Genomic DNA, 18,145 nt, shown 5'->3' with positions numbered 1-18,145 from the left:
GTGGGATTGGAAGGAGACGCCTGTTCCCAAAGCGCCTGAGACTGAGAGACTGAAGCTCCCTTGAAGGTCAGGGCAGAAACTTTCGTGGGGCCTATTGACCACCAGCACCAGAGCCTGTTAGAAAGATGTATGTCCCCTATAGGAGCTGTGCCTGCTTTGCCAGAAGGAAGGAATGGGTGGGCATGTGGGGGTGGGCAGAGAGAGAGGCAAATGCAGGCCTGCGAGGAGTTAAAAAGGACTTAGTAAAGTTGCGAGGCTTTTGCTTGTCCTCGTAGCCCAAATCAGGCATCGGCCGAATGGTGATGGGGATCCAGAATATTTGGAAGATGGGCAAGTTTTAGGAAATCTCCGCTCCTTGGTATTCGGGGAGTTTGAGGAAAGGTTAGATCTGTGCGGGACTTTTCTGCCACGGACAACAGCAGCTCACCTAATTATCCACACGCACACAGGCAAAATCAGTATCTCTTTGCATCCTTCCACGTGCCTGGTCCAGAATCCTTTGGTAAACCTCCTCTGCCTGTTGGTTTGTAAGTAGTGCCACTGAACTCAAGGGCGCTTACTTTCAAGCAATTAGAGGCTTGCAGCTTGACAGGGAGGCTCCTCTGCCGTCGTTCCCTGTCTGACATTCCCGGGGATTTTGTTTACAGTTCCGTTTAATCATATCCAGTAACTGTCCACGTCCCCTCTCCCCGGCACTCAACAGGGACATGTACATAACTAGAAGAGAGCGCAAGTATCGAGGGAAGAACTCGTCCCTCTCGCTTTTGTGATGACTGAACGGCTCTCGGTTTAAAAGTACGGGGAGGTCCTGAGTTCGGATCCTCCCTGGGGCCGAGCGCTTGACATGGGGTGTCTTGATCCTTGGGTCTACCTAAGTCACACAATGAGTGTGACAAACAGCAGGATTGTGCTCCACAATTCTCAACACATTTCCTGAAAGTAAAGTGCAAGAGAACTAATGGGGACCGCTATATTATAACCACAACAGAGAGGTGCCCTTCAGGCTGTAACTCTGACGAAGCCCTGTTCAACTCAGTGGGATGTATAGGGTTTGTTCTGTAAGTTAATTAAGAAAGGGAAATCCTTTCGAGTTCTGTAGAGCTAGGATAGCCTCTCTCCCTCCTCCGATTTTAAGCATATTTACCTGTAAGTAAGATCCATAGGAAACGTATTGGGAAACAATATTTGTAGGACCGAGGACTTTAGCGTCGCCTAAATTAAAAGCATGCTTGTTCTCGCAGCCTGACATCAATCTCCTAAGAAAGTTAACTTGAAAGTTACCTCCGATCCTCCTGATTTTACTTCCAACTGAGGACCGTGTCCACGCTGACTAAAGAATACACCTCATCGAATTCATTGACATTCTTGCTTCTGCGTAAGCATGCTTAGGATCGCTCGCAGGCAGCTTAGGATCGCCGCCTTCGCATGCTGAGAGGTTCTCCGTGTTGATTTCACTGACTTTAAAACAAAACAAAACAAACTTCCGACGAATAATTCTCCACCATTGCAAGTCTTTTCGCTTTTACAGCCCGATCCCCAAGCACACTTACTCAGAAGTACGTCCCATTGAGACCCAGAGGGGCTGCTTTCCAACCTAACCGTGTGTGCGTATGTCTGTGGTAAGGCTTGCTACGCCAGCTGGGCCGTTGGATCGGGGCCATTGAGCTGCGGCCTACATCAGTCACCGAACAGCAAAGGAAGTCTTTTGGTTGATGTTATTTTATTTTATTTTTAAAAGGGAAGCTTTTTTTAAAATGCAAAGCACCAGGCGTCTACTCAAATGTAAGCCGTCTGCCACGATCCGGAGGTGCGGAGAGCAGAAAGAGGAGCCTACCGCGAAGGAAGAACTAATGGCCGAAGCAGTTCTTCGTCCACGAAGAAAAGGCCAAGCGATCCCTCTCCTTACCTGAAGGAAGCTGTTCCCTCCCCACGCAGCCCTCCTGCAGATCCCTCCCGCTCCCTCCTGCAGATTGCTGAGTTATTTTATCAACACTTACTATGGAGATCCTGCTGCTGATCGGGGGAGTGAGGAGCTTTTCTCCTGCATCCGGTTTAAGCACGGATACTTCAGCATCCCTCGCTGCGCGTTTCTGGAGAGGAAGGGGAGGTTGCAATCCACCCTGAAACCCCTTTCCTTGGCGAGGCTGCGCTGCCGTGGCGTTTCCGCGAGCACTGCTCGCGGGGCCCCTTGTAGGGAACGCCACGCGACTTCGCTCTCTCCATTCCCTTGCACAGGGGGAAAGAAGGGGCTATATCCCCAGAAACAGCTGGGTGGGTTTTTGGGGAGGGGGGTCGGGGGGTAAATCATTCCCACACCCCATCAAGGATCCTGTTACCCCGAGGGTCCTTGGCGGGGGATGCAGGCTTTTCCCACCCCCACCCATTTCCCGGGACTCGGCCTCTTCTTTTTCCCTAGGCTAGTTAAGCGAGCGAGCGATCCCTCCATTAACTTGCCTTTCCTCCCCCCCCCCTTAAAATGTCCGTTCTGACAATTAATCCTTTTGCAAGGTGGAGACCCTGAAGGGTTGCGGGGGGGATGGCTGAGAGGATGTTTCCCTGCGGGATAATTTTACTGCTTTGCTTAATCTTTGATTTCCCCCCTGCCCTCCCCTCCCCTCCCGTCCCCCTCTTCTTCCTTTTCTTTTTACCCCGGAACTGGCGCGCCTCCCTGGACATTTCTAGGAGGCCTTTCTCGGTTCTCATAAACTATCCAGACAGCTGTAAAGGGTCTTTAAATTAAAAAAAACCACAAAAAACTATTTTCTTTCTTTTTTTAATAGCCCATTTTATCCCCCCCCCATTAACGGTTTAACAAAACGTGGGCTCAGCTGGGACCAAACCAAACCAAAAGACACCCTTCGGCTTTTGTTCGAAATCAGCGTTTGCGCCCTACGTCGATTTTCCTATTTAAAGGCTGGTTTAGTTTATTGGGTGATTTTATTTATTTCTGTAAGTCGTCAAAGTTTTTTATCGGCCCCAGGATTATATGCGGGCCAGGGGAAGGGCCGTCCTCTGATGAAAGCAGGGTGACGGAAAGAGAGTCCACCAGAAACCAGTTAAGCCTAAGTGCCAGAGTTTAAGGCCCCCCAGCTTAAACACGTTGCGCGCGATCCAGCCAGTAGCAACGAAGCACTTTGCGTGGGATCCTGTGGGAAAGTCAAGCGCCTGCTGAAATCCCTTCCACTGAAATCACTTCGAGGCGACACGCTTTGGCCTATTGTGGATTCAACATTATGAGATCCAGAGATATTTAATAAAGGGGAGAGTTTTGCGCAGAATTCATTGTGGCGTGGATCGCTCCCAAACACACCTCAATTGTGAACACAGCTCCTTGGGATTCCGCCGGCCCTGGGAATTTACTTTCAAGTGGCGTAAATTTAGAATTGCAGCCCTAGTCGGAAGTGAGTTCGAGGACTTCATTCAAACATTTGTCAAGGAAGTATGTATGGTAAGCTGAGATCCTAAAGTGAACACATAGAGGACGTTGAGCACCTGGTCGCCCCCTACACACGCACACACAGTGCAAACCCAACCCCCTCCCCCAAATGAATGGGAGGCGCGGAAAAGCAGGAGTTCCCATTGATTTCAAAGATATTTGTGCAGGCTGTGGATATTGCCTTGTCTTGGAAGGAATATTCCAGTGGAAACAAATCCCATTGAATTCACTGAGATAAAAAAGAAAAAGAAATAAAAGGAAGCAAGGGGTTTTAGCTCCAAGTGCTGTGCATAAAATCCGGGAGCTGCCGTGAAAAGCAAGGCAATGCATGGTTCTCGGAAGCCCAGACCTTCAGTGGCACTTACTCCCTAGTAAACTGGATTTAAGGATTGCAGCGTAAATCCCTTTTATAAAGCCTGGTTTGGGACTGCAGCTGTCGATCCGTAAATCGGGCGCTGCTAGAAGCCTGTTTTGGCTAAGCGACCAGATCCACAGCCCAATTCAATCGAAATGTTTAAATTTTAAAGCTGTTTGAGTGCGATCGCAGAAGTGAATGGGGTGATCCTGGTTTGAATCTGGGTCACTGGCGTCCAGACGAACCAACCCGGATCCAAAGGAGAATGCGATCTGGGGTAGTAGGCAAGCTGAAGTCTCCGATCCTCAGCATCGCTTGCCAGCGAGGAAGTTCTCGCGGAATCTCCGAGAGATGACTTCTCCGTAGCAGCCTGACCATAGGCAGAGATACTCTCTTTGCCGATGTGATCGGGAGGCAAGGGAAGCTCGGGCTATCCCCTGGCACCCGCGCGCCTCTCTCTTCCGCAAAGGGGATCAGCCACAGGACGGCAGTGAGAAAGCACCAGCGTAGCATCCGCTGGCTTTTAAGACGGACAGTTAAGCGGGCCGGTCAAGAACCAATTAAGCAGGCGGCGAGGAAACTCCAAAGCTAAGGACTACCTGGCCTTCAAGAGGAAACTCAGGGCATTCGAAGGGGGGCAAAGACCCGAAGCGCTCTCAGTCAAAATTGCGCCTGACTCCGGGCTCCCAGTTGATCATGCGGATTGAGTACATATACAATGAGAGGAGGGCTGAACGCAGTGGAAGTTATTAACTCACAACCAGATTAAAAACCTCAAGCCTTTGGATGGGTGTCTGCTTCGCTACTTCTGGAGGATGCAGTCCAACTGAAGCCCAGTATATATGGGACGAAATCCCAGTCTAAGACCAGAGAAGGCTGAGTTCTAATTAAAAAAAAAATCTAAAGAAGGTATATCGACATCTTGAATAGGTGGTTTCACCCTGAGAAGGTCAAAAATGCCAGTTGATTGGATCTCACAGATCCAAGACCAAAAGGGTGTGTGTGTATATATGTGTAAGGAGAGCGAGACAGACGTGGAAAATGAGCCAGTACTGTCATGTGTTCATGAGCCCCTCGTAGTTTCCATTTTTAAAGTTTTCCGATTCTAAGCAATACTTCTCAGTGTTTCTTTTACTTCTTTTTCTGATTTCTTCCCCCCGCCCCCCTTCGAAAATTCAGAGGAAGATCACAATCATTTCACAATAAGCTGAGAAATGGCCGTCGCTCAGTGGCAGAGTGTCTGCTTTGCAGGGAGAAAGTCCCCGGATAGGGCAGAGAGAGAGAGAGAGAGAGAGAGAGAGACTCCTTTGTGAAACGCCTGGAGAGCGGCTGCCAGTCAACGTGGAAAAGTCGCCTGAACTCAGTATAAGACAGCTCCCTATGTTCCTATGCAACAGCCGGCTCACGATATACAAAGTTGCAAGCCATATTAGTTGCAGCAGAGATGTCTCTGTAGATCTCGGTGTGAAAAGGTTCATGAACTTATTTGAACGAGGTGATAGGGACTTTTTTCCCCTTTGTCTTGCTGCTGGGAATTGCATATCAATGAAATCCGGGGGTGGGGTCTGCTCAGGATCGGGGGGGGATCTCTAAAAATAACAAGCAAACTAGTGCACCGCGAATCTAAAAACACGTCCGCTAGGGGAAAATTCTCTCTCCTCGAGTTGAGTGGAAGGTGGTTTGAAATGTGTTGGTGATGAAATTGTATCGCGCCCTCTCTGCTCACCCCCCCGCAGAGCTTGGAAAAGTTACTTTTTTGAACTACAACTCCCATCAGCCCAATCCAGTGGCCATGCTGGCTGGGGCTGATGGGAGATGTAGTTTACAAAAGTAACTTTTCCAAGCTCTGCCCCCCCCACATACACACCTCGGCTCTCTGCATTTACTAACCCGTTATCTACGTACACACATTCCATTGAGAGAACTGACACTTGTGTGTGTGTTTGTGTGTGTGTATAATGCAGTGGAGTCTGTGCGCTGATTGGAAGAGGCGCTGGTTTCTAACTTTTCATCGCCCAAGCTCTGATCGTGGGAGGTTGGTGATTTTGTCTGCAAGTTTGCGTGATTGTTGAAAGAAAGAAAGAAAGAAAGAAAGAAAGAAAGAAAGAAAGAAAGAAAGAAGAGTGCTGGCGGGGATAGGGAAAGCAAGAAAGAAAAAATCTGGGGAGAGGGAAATCGCAGGGCCGGAAGGAAGGTCGCACTTTTTGCTGCATTTGTACATGTCAAACTCTGTGACAGCAGCCACCGTGTTCTGCGATGGGTCTCCTCTCCCCCGCCTTTCCGCGTAAAGTAACAACAGCTCTGGTTAATCATCGATTGTAGACCAGTGTGTGTGTGTTAAGCGTGCATCAGACGGAGTGGGTGGGGGGATTTTGAGGTTGGCATGTTTGGGCTGCTTTGGCCCACGAATTTAAGTATGACATTTCCTAATGTGCGCTCTCTCGCTCTCCCTGTCTGATTTGACCTCGGGTTGCTGCCCTGACACTATAAACCCGATGGCATTCTTGGAAGTGTTTGGATCGGACAGAACCTTTGAACCGGCGCAGGATTCGCAGAGTCTTTGGGTAAACGAACTCTCCACGTGCTGGTTCTTTCTTTCTTTTGACTGACCCAGCAGCACTCAGGTGGATCTATCCTATGAGAAGCCAAGGGAGAAGCACTTCAGCGAGGCTAGGTACCTCGAGGTGTTCGCGTTGCCCAGAATGAAGGAGGAAAGGTATTCCGCTACCCCAAGCTTCCCCCTCCCGCAGGTATTTAAAGGCACAGCATTATCGCTTGTGTGTAACTGATGAATTCATTAGAGTAATGCGTTTAAGTGTAATTAAGTTGTGCCCCTTAAGTTGCCATATTTGCTTTTGCTTTTTGTTTGTTGTTGTTCAGGCATCTATGTTCATTTGGGAGTCTGTGTCACCTCCAGAAGGCTCTTTTCCTCGTGCCAGAGCGAACAAAGTTATGATCAGAAATATATCTCCCTTTTCATGCTCTGTCCTTCTTCCTCCACCCTCAATAAGGCAGAAATGTAAGTTTTGCACTCACTTGAGGAAGCTCAAGGTGGATAACTGCATGACAGCGATTTAACCACACACACACACACACACACACACACACACACACACACACACACACACACAAATCTTGCAGTTGAAATCAGGAAAAGGAGGAATAATTTTTACCAAGAAACTTCTCTCATTTTCTCAATTTTCATTGCATTTTTTAAAAGTTCCTAGTCCTCATGGTTTAGTCCCACTAAACTTCAGGGGGAAATCTTCTAACATGTTTCAGCTGCAGGAGATCCCCAATTAGTGAAAAATACTGATACCAGTGACGTTGAATGTGGGTGGTCAGCATAAGCACATTCCTCTGTTCTCAACCTCAATCCACAATCTTTTTTTTTAATGAAAGTTTTTGTTTTAAGGCCCTGAATAAATAATTGGGGCTATAGCATCTTACACCTCAAATCCTTTGATTTAATTGGGCAGTGTGGCCTAGGTTTTCTGTGGACATTTTGCACATGATATTCTTATAGCCCTTGAATCAATATGGCTCATAACACTGAAGGGAAAAGATGGGCGAAGTCATCACCATTATGACCACCAACAACAATAACAGCAAATCCACACAGATCTTTTATTCATTTGATTGCAAACTCTGTGTTTCCATTTCTTCAGAGGAAGGACCCATATAGCAATGGCTTTTCTTGGTATTTTAGAATTATCACGCTGCATGTCTAACAGAAGAAATTCTATGATAGGCAGTCGCACACACAAACACACACCTCCAGCTCTGCTAATGAAAAAAATGTGCAGTTGGGAAAGTCTAAAGTGAAGCTTGTCTCTTCAGAAGACCACCGGATTTATGGTATGTAAGAAGTCTCCATATCAAGGACAGCCATGTGTATCTGCTACTGCATGCCAGTTTCAGTTACCCAATGCAGGGGAAAATAGTGACACAGCAAAAGTTGAACCCTTTCATGTAGTCACATTGTCATGTTAGATGCACATGACGAGCTGGCCACCACTGGGGAAACATCATGCACAAGTTTGAATTATATTTATTTTAAGAAGAGTCCAGGGTGACACTGCAGTTTGCAACTTTGATTAGCCCAATAACAGAACATCTTGAGAACCTTGCTCAGGATTCCTTTTTGTAGTGAAATTAGATCTCATGGCAAGGTTGGTGCTTTTCAGTGCTGGTGTTTCAGCTGAGGAACCACTTCTCAAGCAAAGCTCTCCAGGCTACCTTAGTGGCTTCATGTAGAATAGTGGGTAAATTAATGAAGACTTATTTATTTGTTTGTTTCTCAAGTGCTTGTTTGACATGCAGAAGAGCATTTCTCCTCTGTTGCTGCTTTGTTTTTGGTTTTTACGTGATTTTAACCAAAGTTTCACTCTGGAGATTTGCCTTTTTGGGATACACTATTTGAAAAACAACAATACCCTTTAAAATTTTGCCAATCAATTTTGAGGAAAATTGGTAAGTATTCCCTTTGCCAAATTCAATCTTTTTATTTTCAAAACCACCCATAAATCTTATATGAGTTAAAACTGGGAATGTTGAGAAAATGCAGCTTAGGAAAATGTGTTGTTTGATTTTTGAACATACATTTGATGTGTTTTGCTCTAGAATTCAAACCTGCTCATTGAGAATTCATTTCAGCTGTAGTCCTGAGCTAGCTATTGCCAGCCATGAGGATTGGAGGGGGAGGACTGTGAGGCTCACAAAGATGGCATGAGAGTGATAACATCTCTTGTTTGCTTAGCAGCCAGTAATTAGAAGCATGCAGCTCACCTCTGATCAAGGGAGTTTTGGTCTCAGCTGTTAGGACTAGTAAAAGCCATTGCTAGATCTGTGAATCTGTGTGCTGACACTCTGTTTTGTATGTATGAATTCCACAGCTTTGCTTTAGGTGAGTTCAGATCCCCGCTTGTGTCTCCTGGATGTAAAGGGCCAGCTAAAGATCACCCCCACAGTGAGCAGCTCAGGAGTTACATGCCCTTTCACCTGTGGAGCCTGAGCAGCCATGGGCAAGCTGCATAGTCTCAAGGAGCCCAGTTGTCCTCCAGCTGGCAGGTGGCTTATGCAGCTGTGGCAAGCTGAGCAAGCCCTACCGAGCTGCAGAGGACTAGCCTCAGAGGGAGGCAATGGTAAACCCCCTCTGAATACCACTTACCATGAAAACCCTATTCATAGGGTAGCCATAAGTCGGGATCGACTTGAAGGCAGTCCAGTCTTGCCCTGCCTTAGGAGATAAAGCTGAATTAGATACTTCACTGTCATTCCACTCAATAGTGCTGAGAACTGCCTTGTTGAAGCCTTATGGAGAACGTTGGCAAGTTTTCTATAGGACAGAGGTTCCTAAACTGTGGTCCATGGACCAGCAGTGGTCAGTGAACTTCTTTCAGGTGGTCTGTGGCTGTTTTTGTTATATGCCTTCAAGTCAATTGCAACTTATGGCGACCCTATGAATCAGAGACCCCCAATAGCATCTGTTATAAACCACCCTGTTCAGATCTTGTAAATTCAAGTCTGTGGCTTCCTTTATGGAATCAATCCATCTCTTGTTTGGCCTTCCTCTTTTTCTACTCCTTTCTGTTTCTCCCAGCATTATTGTCTTTTCTAGTGAATCATGTCTTCTCATGATGTGTCCAAATTACGATAACCTCAATTTCATCATTTTAGCTTCTAGTGATAGTTCTGGTTTAATTTGTTCTAACACTCAATTATTTTATTTTTCACAGTCCATGGTATGAGCAAAGTGCTCATCCAACACCACATTTCAAATGAGTTGATTTTTCTCTTATCCACTTTTTTCACTACATTATTCATATTGATATTTATTACAAAATACAATATTGTATTTTATTGTATTAAAATTTAAATTCTATGGCATGCAAACTGCAATACAATTAAATACAATACAAGAAACAAAAGAAGCAATGCAAATATAATTAAAAATCACTTAGCAGCAACACAGCGCATTACAATTACTACGACAGACAAAGAACAATAACTAAGTGGCCCACCAAGACCAGCAGCAATTTTCAAGTGCTCTGTGGGGGAAAAATGTTTGGGAACTGCCACTGTAGATATTGGACAAGCTTTTATAGATCATTGGTAGTGCTTGGGAATCAAAGCTGCAAGTAATTCAGAGATACTGCTGGTTACTCACAGAACAAATGGCAAGTCCATATCATGCTGTACAATGTCCTCTGGAAGATATCTTTTTGCTCAGGCTGATTAACAATTTCATTGTTATATAAATTATATAAAATTTATATAACATAAATTTTAATGTTATATAAAAAAAGAGAGAGAATGTTGGAATCCCCATATCTGCTGCCTAAAGATTTAAATATAATCACAAGCCTGATGCTGCATACTCTTCTTTTTTGATCTTTTCACCCTGAGTCCCCATTAGGGATTTTGTTTGGTTTCTGTTTTGACAGCTTCTGTGTGTATGTGTTTGTGGTAGTTCTTCTGTGCTATTTCCAGATTTAATATCAGTGCCGTCGCGGGGGAAGGATGCACAGTTAGCATTTTTTCCTCCACAAAATATTTTTCCAACACCTTTTTGATGTACTGGTCAGGTTTGCAATTTTCACATTGCTGTTGATCAGAGAGCGATGGATCAGGTTTATTGTGCCCAGTGGGGGAAAGGAGGGGGAGTGCCCCACCTTACCCTTGCACGGCTTTATTCACCTAATGAAGCACAATTCTGTCTGCTCTGTTTTCTTTCTTCTCAGTCCATATTGAGAAAGAAGCCTAAATGACAAGGAAAAGTGGGTCAAATGTTTGCAAAAGGCTACCTTGAATCTGTTGGGTAGGAAAATGCTGGGCATAGTTAGGTGATATCTTGGAGGAAGAGACTGAGCCAGCGTTGGAGGAAGAGTGCTGATTCAAGATACGTCCTGATAAGAGAACCAAATGTGTTGATTTGACCTTTTGCTATTGGAGGTGTGTGTGTTTGTATGTAATACTTATTGTGAGCTCACAGGTTAATTTTTTCAAGCACATAGCGATAAACCCTGGTGCTGTCGGAGCAGGTCTTTGGGGCAGAAGTCCAGGGCAGCAGAATGGGTAGCAGGGCCCCCACATGTAGATCCTTACTATATGTTCAAGTATTTTTATTTATTTATTTATGAAATTTATATCCCGCCCTTCCTTCCAGAAGGAGCACAGGGTGGCAAACAACAACACTAAAAACCACTCTAAAACATCTTAAAAACAAAAGACTTTAAAGTATATTAAAAAAACCTTTATCTATCTATCATCTATCTATCAGAACTATATCCCTCCCTTTCTCCCAGTTGAAGCCCAGGGTGGCAAACAAAAGCACTCAAAACACTTTAACACATCATAAAAACAGACTTCAAAATATATTAAAACAAAACTACCATTAAAAACATATTTTAAAAAATATTTTAACACAATTTTAAAAAACTTAAAAAACATCTATTTTTTTTAAAAAAAGTTTAAAAACACATTAAAAAGCCATTCCAACTCAAACTCAGACTGGGATAAGGTCTCTACTTAAATGGTTTGTTGAAAGAGGGAAGTCTTCAGTAGCCACCAAAAAGATAACAGAAATGGTGCCTGTCTAATATTTAAGGGGAGGGAATTCTGAAGGGTAGATGTCACTACACTACAGGTCTGCTTCCTATGTTGTGTGGAATGGACTTCCTGATAAGATGGTATCTACAGGAGGCCCTCACCTGCAGAGCGCAGTGGTCAACTGAGTATATAAGGGATAAGATGGTCTTTCAAGTATCCGGGTCCCAAGCTGTATAGGGCTTTGTACACCAAAACCAGCACCAGTAGCTAATAGGTAGCCAGTGCAATTCTTTCAGCAGCGGGGTGACATGCTGGCGATACCCTGCCCCAGTGAGCAGTCTCGCCACCACATTTTGCACCAGCTGCAGCTTCTATCCCGGTCCAGAAACAGCGGCAGCTGTCTTATCAGTCGAAGCTGGTAAAAGGCATTCCTAGCCACTGAGGTCACCTGGGCCTCTAGTGATAAAGACAGATCCAGGAGCACCTCCAGACTACTGACCTGCTCTTTCAGAGGGAGTACAACCCCGTCTAAAGCAGGCAAATGACCAATTATCCAAACTTGGGAACCACCAACCCACAGTGCCTCCGTCTTGCTAGGATTCAGACTCAGTTTATTGGCCCTCATCCAGCCCACCACCGAGTTCAGGCAGCAGTCCAGGGCACAGTCTCTCCTGATTCAGATGTTACAGACAAATGGAGCAGGGTATCATCAGTGTACCGCTGACATCTTGCTCCAGATCTCCTGATGACCACTCCCAAGGGATTCATGGGGAACAAGATGATACCCTGTGGCACCCCACAGCACAACTGCCAGTGGGCCAAAACCTATCACCTAATGCTGTTCTCTGAAAATGATCCTATTGCAGTGCCTCCAATATCCATCTCACCAAGTCAGCTCTGAAAGATACCATGGTCAATGGTATCAAAAGCTGCTGATAGAGCAAGTAAGAATGACAGGGTCACATTCCCCCTGTCCTTCTCCCAATAAAGATCATCCATCAGGGCAACCAAGACTGATTCAGCCCCATAACCAGGCCTGAACTCAGACTGGAATAAGTCAAGATAATCTGTTTCATCCAAGAGTAAGTAAGCATAGTAATATGCTTCCTTTCATGGGGAAGCGCTGTAGCTCAGTGGCAGAGCATCTCCCTGGCATGTTGAAAGTCCCAGGTTCAATCCCCAGCATCTTCAAGTTGGGCTGGGAGATACTCTTGCTTGGAACCCTGGAGAGTTGCTGCCATTCAGTGTAGACAGTACTGAGCTGGAGAGACCAAATGGTCTGACTCAGTGTAAGGCAGCTTCCCATGTTCCTGTGTCCCTAAATCACATTACCATCTAAAGTCCAGAGTCTACAGTGACCCAACTACACCACTGGCAGTAGACATGCACTCACACAGATGTGTGTATCCAATAAGCTAATAATGGATATATGATGTCCAAGGGGGGAAATGCCTTGATATCTCTTTATAGGCTTGAGAGATAGCCTAAGCTATGCAAGATAAAAAATAACCCTGCACAACCAGATCAAAATTAACAGAATAAACAGGTGAGGTTCTATTGCAGATGGATGGATATACAGAAAACTAGTTTTATTTATGTTTTGTGGTCCTGTTTAGCTGGGGGGGGGAGAGAAGACTATGATATTAATGGAAGAGAGATGGAACAATGACCAGGATAAGGGACATAAAAATATATTTGCTAAATATTAGCAAGGACATTACATTAATATTAGGCCTTTTTCATATATTGTATATTTCTTACACAGAAATAAAGAAATAAATTCAATACAGGACAATACATAGGCTGCATTCAGATGTGGAGCTTACTGCATTATTTTTCCTGATTATATTGCTAGGGCTTCTGTCCTGATTTCTAATGTTCCTTTCACAATGCAGTACCTGTTGTGTTATGAAACGGTGGTTTTTTTCCATCGATATACTACCATGTTGCATTAAATTTCATTCACATCAGTGGGTGTTGTGTGATATAACAGAGGGCATCATTGGACATGTCTCTCTCTTTATGCACATGTGTACTTCTTTATGCCAGAATACTGCCCCAGATTTTGTTACATGAGTAGCAATGGTGTGATCCCAAGAAAACTCCCATGATTTTCTGGGTTAACCGAGTTGCAAACAGATTTTTTTCTGGAAACAGTTTACACAGATATGACAACAAACATCCACTTGATTCTGTTAGATTTCCAGAAATGGCTTTTATATCGTGTAAAAGAGCACATAAAATGCAAAAAATAACAAGTAATAAAACATCAGGAAAACAGAATTAAGAACTGTCTGAATGCAGCCATATTTACCATAGTGTAAGGTTCAGTTTCAAGGATTATTTATTTTATTTTATTGTTTTTGCTTTTGGCTGTCCAATTAAAGGAGACACTGCATGAAAAACACATAACAGTCCACAGTAAAATATATATTTATCAATATGGATATATTATCTCCATATAGGAAAAGTGAAATGTGTGAATTGGTCCTCTCTACCTGTTAAGATTTCATTGGGGCAGATCAAACAGTGCAAGGCAGACTGCATGACCCAGGCTTCCTCAACCTGGTGTCCTCCAGATGTTTTGGACAATGACTCTCATGAGACCCAACCAGCATGGTTTAAAGTTGGAGATGATGGCAGACATAGTCAGAAACATCTGGAGGGCACCATGTTGGGGAAGGCTGGCATAATCCATCCCAAGTATTTCCAGGCACAAATCATAGAGAAATTCATTGACCTGAAGATACCCCATGTTATATCAGGCTCATCCAGAGGTGGGTTGTTGTTGTTTTTGAGATTTCTGGTTTGAAATTGCATATGACTCTTCTTATGTTCTTTTGGATGTGCATTTGTAGTTAAGACAACACCTTGACAGCTGCTTAGTATATGGTTAAACTCCCAATCTGCCATGTTGGAGGGGGTTTGGATGAGATGGAGGTGTCCCTCTGTCCAGCCCTGCCTGGCTTTACTGGCCTCTGCCACTATCAAGGTGTGCCCACCCAAATGATGGGCAGAAAGAAGGTTACTGATAGCCGGCGGAGCTGGAGTGCTTTGAGGGTGGGGCTGGGGCAGCCCAGGAACCTCTGAAGCCTGAGCTGGCCCTGCTGCCATCATGTGATCTGGGCCTCTTCATCAAGCCGGCCTGGAAGCTGGCATAGCAAAGAGTCATTATTTCCTGACCCCAGATGTCTTCCTTGGCTGGTGAAAGTAGTGAGGCTGTAGAAGCAGTGGTGGCTATGCCACTCCACAAAATCCTGCTGTTGCTGGCCAGGGGTTTGGATTGCACTCATAGTCCAGGGATAGCCAACATGGTGCCCTGCAGATGTTGCTGGATTACAACTCCTATTACAACAACTATTGGCCATGTTGGCTGGGGCTGATGAGGGTTGGAGTCTATCAACATTTGGAGAATAGCATGTTGGCTACCCTTGGCTTAGTCAGTGCTGTTTGTAGCACTGAACCAGAAGTAGTCTATATGGGGGATGTTGGTGGCTCCTCAGTGAGCAGGTACCAAGTCACAAAAGGGGTTTCAGCAACATATAGTCTATTCAGTATATCCATAATGAAGTTGGTAGGTTATGGTCTGACATTTGCATTAGAAGCAGCCAGCACATGTGTAGGAGTGTTATGACTTGCTTATGTCTGGCTCATGTAAGACCCTCAAAACCTCCCTTGCAGTCACTTTTCCTATATGAATATTGTTGCTTGCAGATGTGCATGTGTTTTAAAAATGTTACCACTTATTCCTCAGCTCTCCCAGTAGTCAGATGATATTAAAGTGGAAATAAACATGTACAAGATCATCTATGTCAATTATCGACTATCATCAATGTCGATCATCGATTATCAAGGTAAATAATTCTACAAGTGGGACCTGCAACAAAATGTTGCAGTGTGAAACACTGGTGTTCAGGATTCTAGCTATTCTGTTCCCCTGTTGTGTATATGCAGAGTTTTCAGCATTCTGAGTTGCATGTGCCCGCGTGTGTGTTTACCTGAAGAAGCTGGCTTTTACCCTGCATTTAAATCAGTCAGACTTAAGCCTTTGTAAAAATAAGAAATGCTGCTTAATTCAAGGAAATATGTAATAGCTAGGAAAGTACTCTAGTTCTAGCTAATTAACTAAGCTGGAGGTGCTTCATGCTTCATGCTTCTCTCTCCTTGGACAGTTGCAGAAGAGGGTAGACAGGAAGGAGGGTCAGAAGTGAGGTCAGCTTCCCTGAGAGTATCAGTTTACACAGAAGGAAGACAAGTAGAGAAGAGCACAGGTAAAGATAGGCAGGTCTAGCCAGCTGGAGGACCCTCTCTCTGTCTTCCCCCAAGTATGCAATGAGAACAAAGAGGAGTTGCTCTTGCCACACTTCCAACATGTCCTCCTTTCTCTTGGTTTTCCATTCTCATCCCACAACATTCCATGGCCCCTGAGCATGTTCAGTCCTCATTAGGCTGCTTTCCCATCCCCTTTTAAGAATTTTTCTTTTGGTACTTCTACAAACCTCAGGTTTTCCCAAGCCTGCTGACACTCCCTTCTTGTGCAAGAGTGATGGTGTTTTAGCAATATAAGCAATAGCACTCAGAGCCTGAACATCAGAACTAGGGGGGATGATTGTGAGCCCTTTAATCAGGAGTAAAACATTGCAGCTCCATTCATGATTCCTCCCTTGCAAGGAAGTGTTTTGCTACCTTTTATTCTTGATTTTAATAGTTGTATATTGCTAGGGACAGGGGAGAAATCTGATTCAGTTTGCATTTAAAGGCAAATCTACCCAATTAACACTTTCCAGAACAGTACATGAACCAAAACAAAGCCATCCTTAGAAATTTGCTTTTTTCTGAATATTTCAGGGTAGCTCTCCAGCCAAATAATGTGTACAAAAAATGCATATACTTGGGTAAAGCTTGCAGAAAAATTATATATTAGTGAAAATAACTTATAAAAATGCATTACATTAGGAGACATTGCTTTGTAAAAATGTGTGTATCAGGCAAAATTACAAACAAGCATGTGTAAGGACATTTATTCTAAAATGCTGATGAATTTTCATGAGGACTTTTTTAAAAAATCACAAGCCGATGTAGAAAACTGAACTTAAGATTGGAAAAATGAGAAACTAAGAGAAACTGAAAGAGAGCCAGTGTGGTGTAGCAGTTAAACCAGGGTTCAAATCCCTACACGGCCATGAACCACACTGGGTAACTTTGGGCCAGTCACTGCCTCTCAGCCTCAGAGGAAGTCAATGGTAAACCACCTCTGAATACCACTTACCATGAAAAACCTATTCACAGGGTCGCCATAAGTCAGAATCGACTTGAAGGCAGTCCATTTCCATTTCAAGAGAAACGGAAATGGACAGATCCACCTGTCCCTGTATATATTGCATTTTAATATGACTCTGTTGCAAGCCACCAAGGGGATATTTACTGTTGGGTGGCTATCTAGATTTAATAAATAAGTAAAACATGGGCAGGACTTTGTGGCTAAAAGGAATGATGTTTGTTGAACCATAGCAATGCCCATTTTCAGCACTGTGTTTTACCCTGGGTGAGTGGGCCTACGACAGATTGCCATGTTACGATTTGACTGTAACTTTTGTAATTTGTCTGTCTTCGTTATATCACTCTGCCCACACCTCCAGTACAAAACCTAGTATTTGGTCTTTGGTTACCTCTTGGAATTCACAGTGCAATGTAACATTTCAAATCACCCTGATTTCTGTCTTCCCAGTCTTGTCAGCTGGTTAAGCAACATCTTGTCCTGGAGCTCAGCCATACAAAATGAAATCCTATGTAAATAGTATGTGTTCAACTGCTATTGTGGTGGGCTCGGGTGGTCCCAGAGACTGTGACTGATGATCCATGAAACAGGGGAGCTAGAACAGAAAAGGCATTTTTTCAATTAAAAAAAAAGAGTTATTGAGATAATTAGATCATTTTTATTAAGGCAGTGATCACATTCTTTCCTTTAAAAAATGGGCTTTGTGAATTCATGCATTCCTCACTCACTGAGCTACTCCAGCCTAATAAAAAGATTCCTAATAAAGGGATTGTTTTCATCCCTATCCTTTTCTTTTAGATTTTGTGCAACTTCTTTAAGTTAATGAGGGAAACATATGCAGCAAAATGCATACAGTCTATTCTGTAGCGGCTTGCCAAAATGTTCTCCTGAAAATATAAAATCACAAAAGTTCTGCTGGATCTAGTCCAGTATCCTGCTTTACCCACTAGAGGTGTGCAATTCACATTTGTTTTTCTTATAAAAAATAACCATTTGGGTGGAAATGACAGGGAAGCAGATTTCATCTAAACATTAGGAAAAACCTCCTAATCAAAAGAGCTACTCAACACAGGAACAATCCACCTCAGGGGCTGATGTGCTCTCCAGTTGTATCCTGCATAGCAGACTCTGCGTTAAGCTGGGTTGGGCTAGATGACCACCAGTTCCCTTCCAACTCTATAGTTCTATAATTACATTCATTTTTCATTGGCTTTTACTCCAACAGTGGCAGCAGCACTGGAAATGGTTTTGATGGCTGCATCCTGACCCCAGAATGCCCCAGATTTTTAGTTATTTATTTAGTATTTGATTTATATCCTACCCCTCCCAGCAGGATTATTATGATTCTGCTGGCAGCATGCCTTTGAATACCAATTGCTCTCAGGTTTTGCTTGTAGGCTTGTTGTGGCCATCTAGATGTTGTGAGAACTGAGAACTGAGAACTGAGTTCTGGACTAGATGGACATCTGGCCTGATCTAGCTGGGCCCTTCTTATGCTCTTATGTGGTTTCTTCTTGGCCCCTGA

Source organism: Rhineura floridana, chromosome 6, assembly GCF_030035675.1.
Source record: "Rhineura floridana isolate rRhiFlo1 chromosome 6, rRhiFlo1.hap2, whole genome shotgun sequence".
Lineage (NCBI taxonomy): Eukaryota > Metazoa > Chordata > Lepidosauria > Squamata > Rhineuridae > Rhineura > Rhineura floridana.
Note: the sequence above shows the minus strand (reverse complement) of the source record.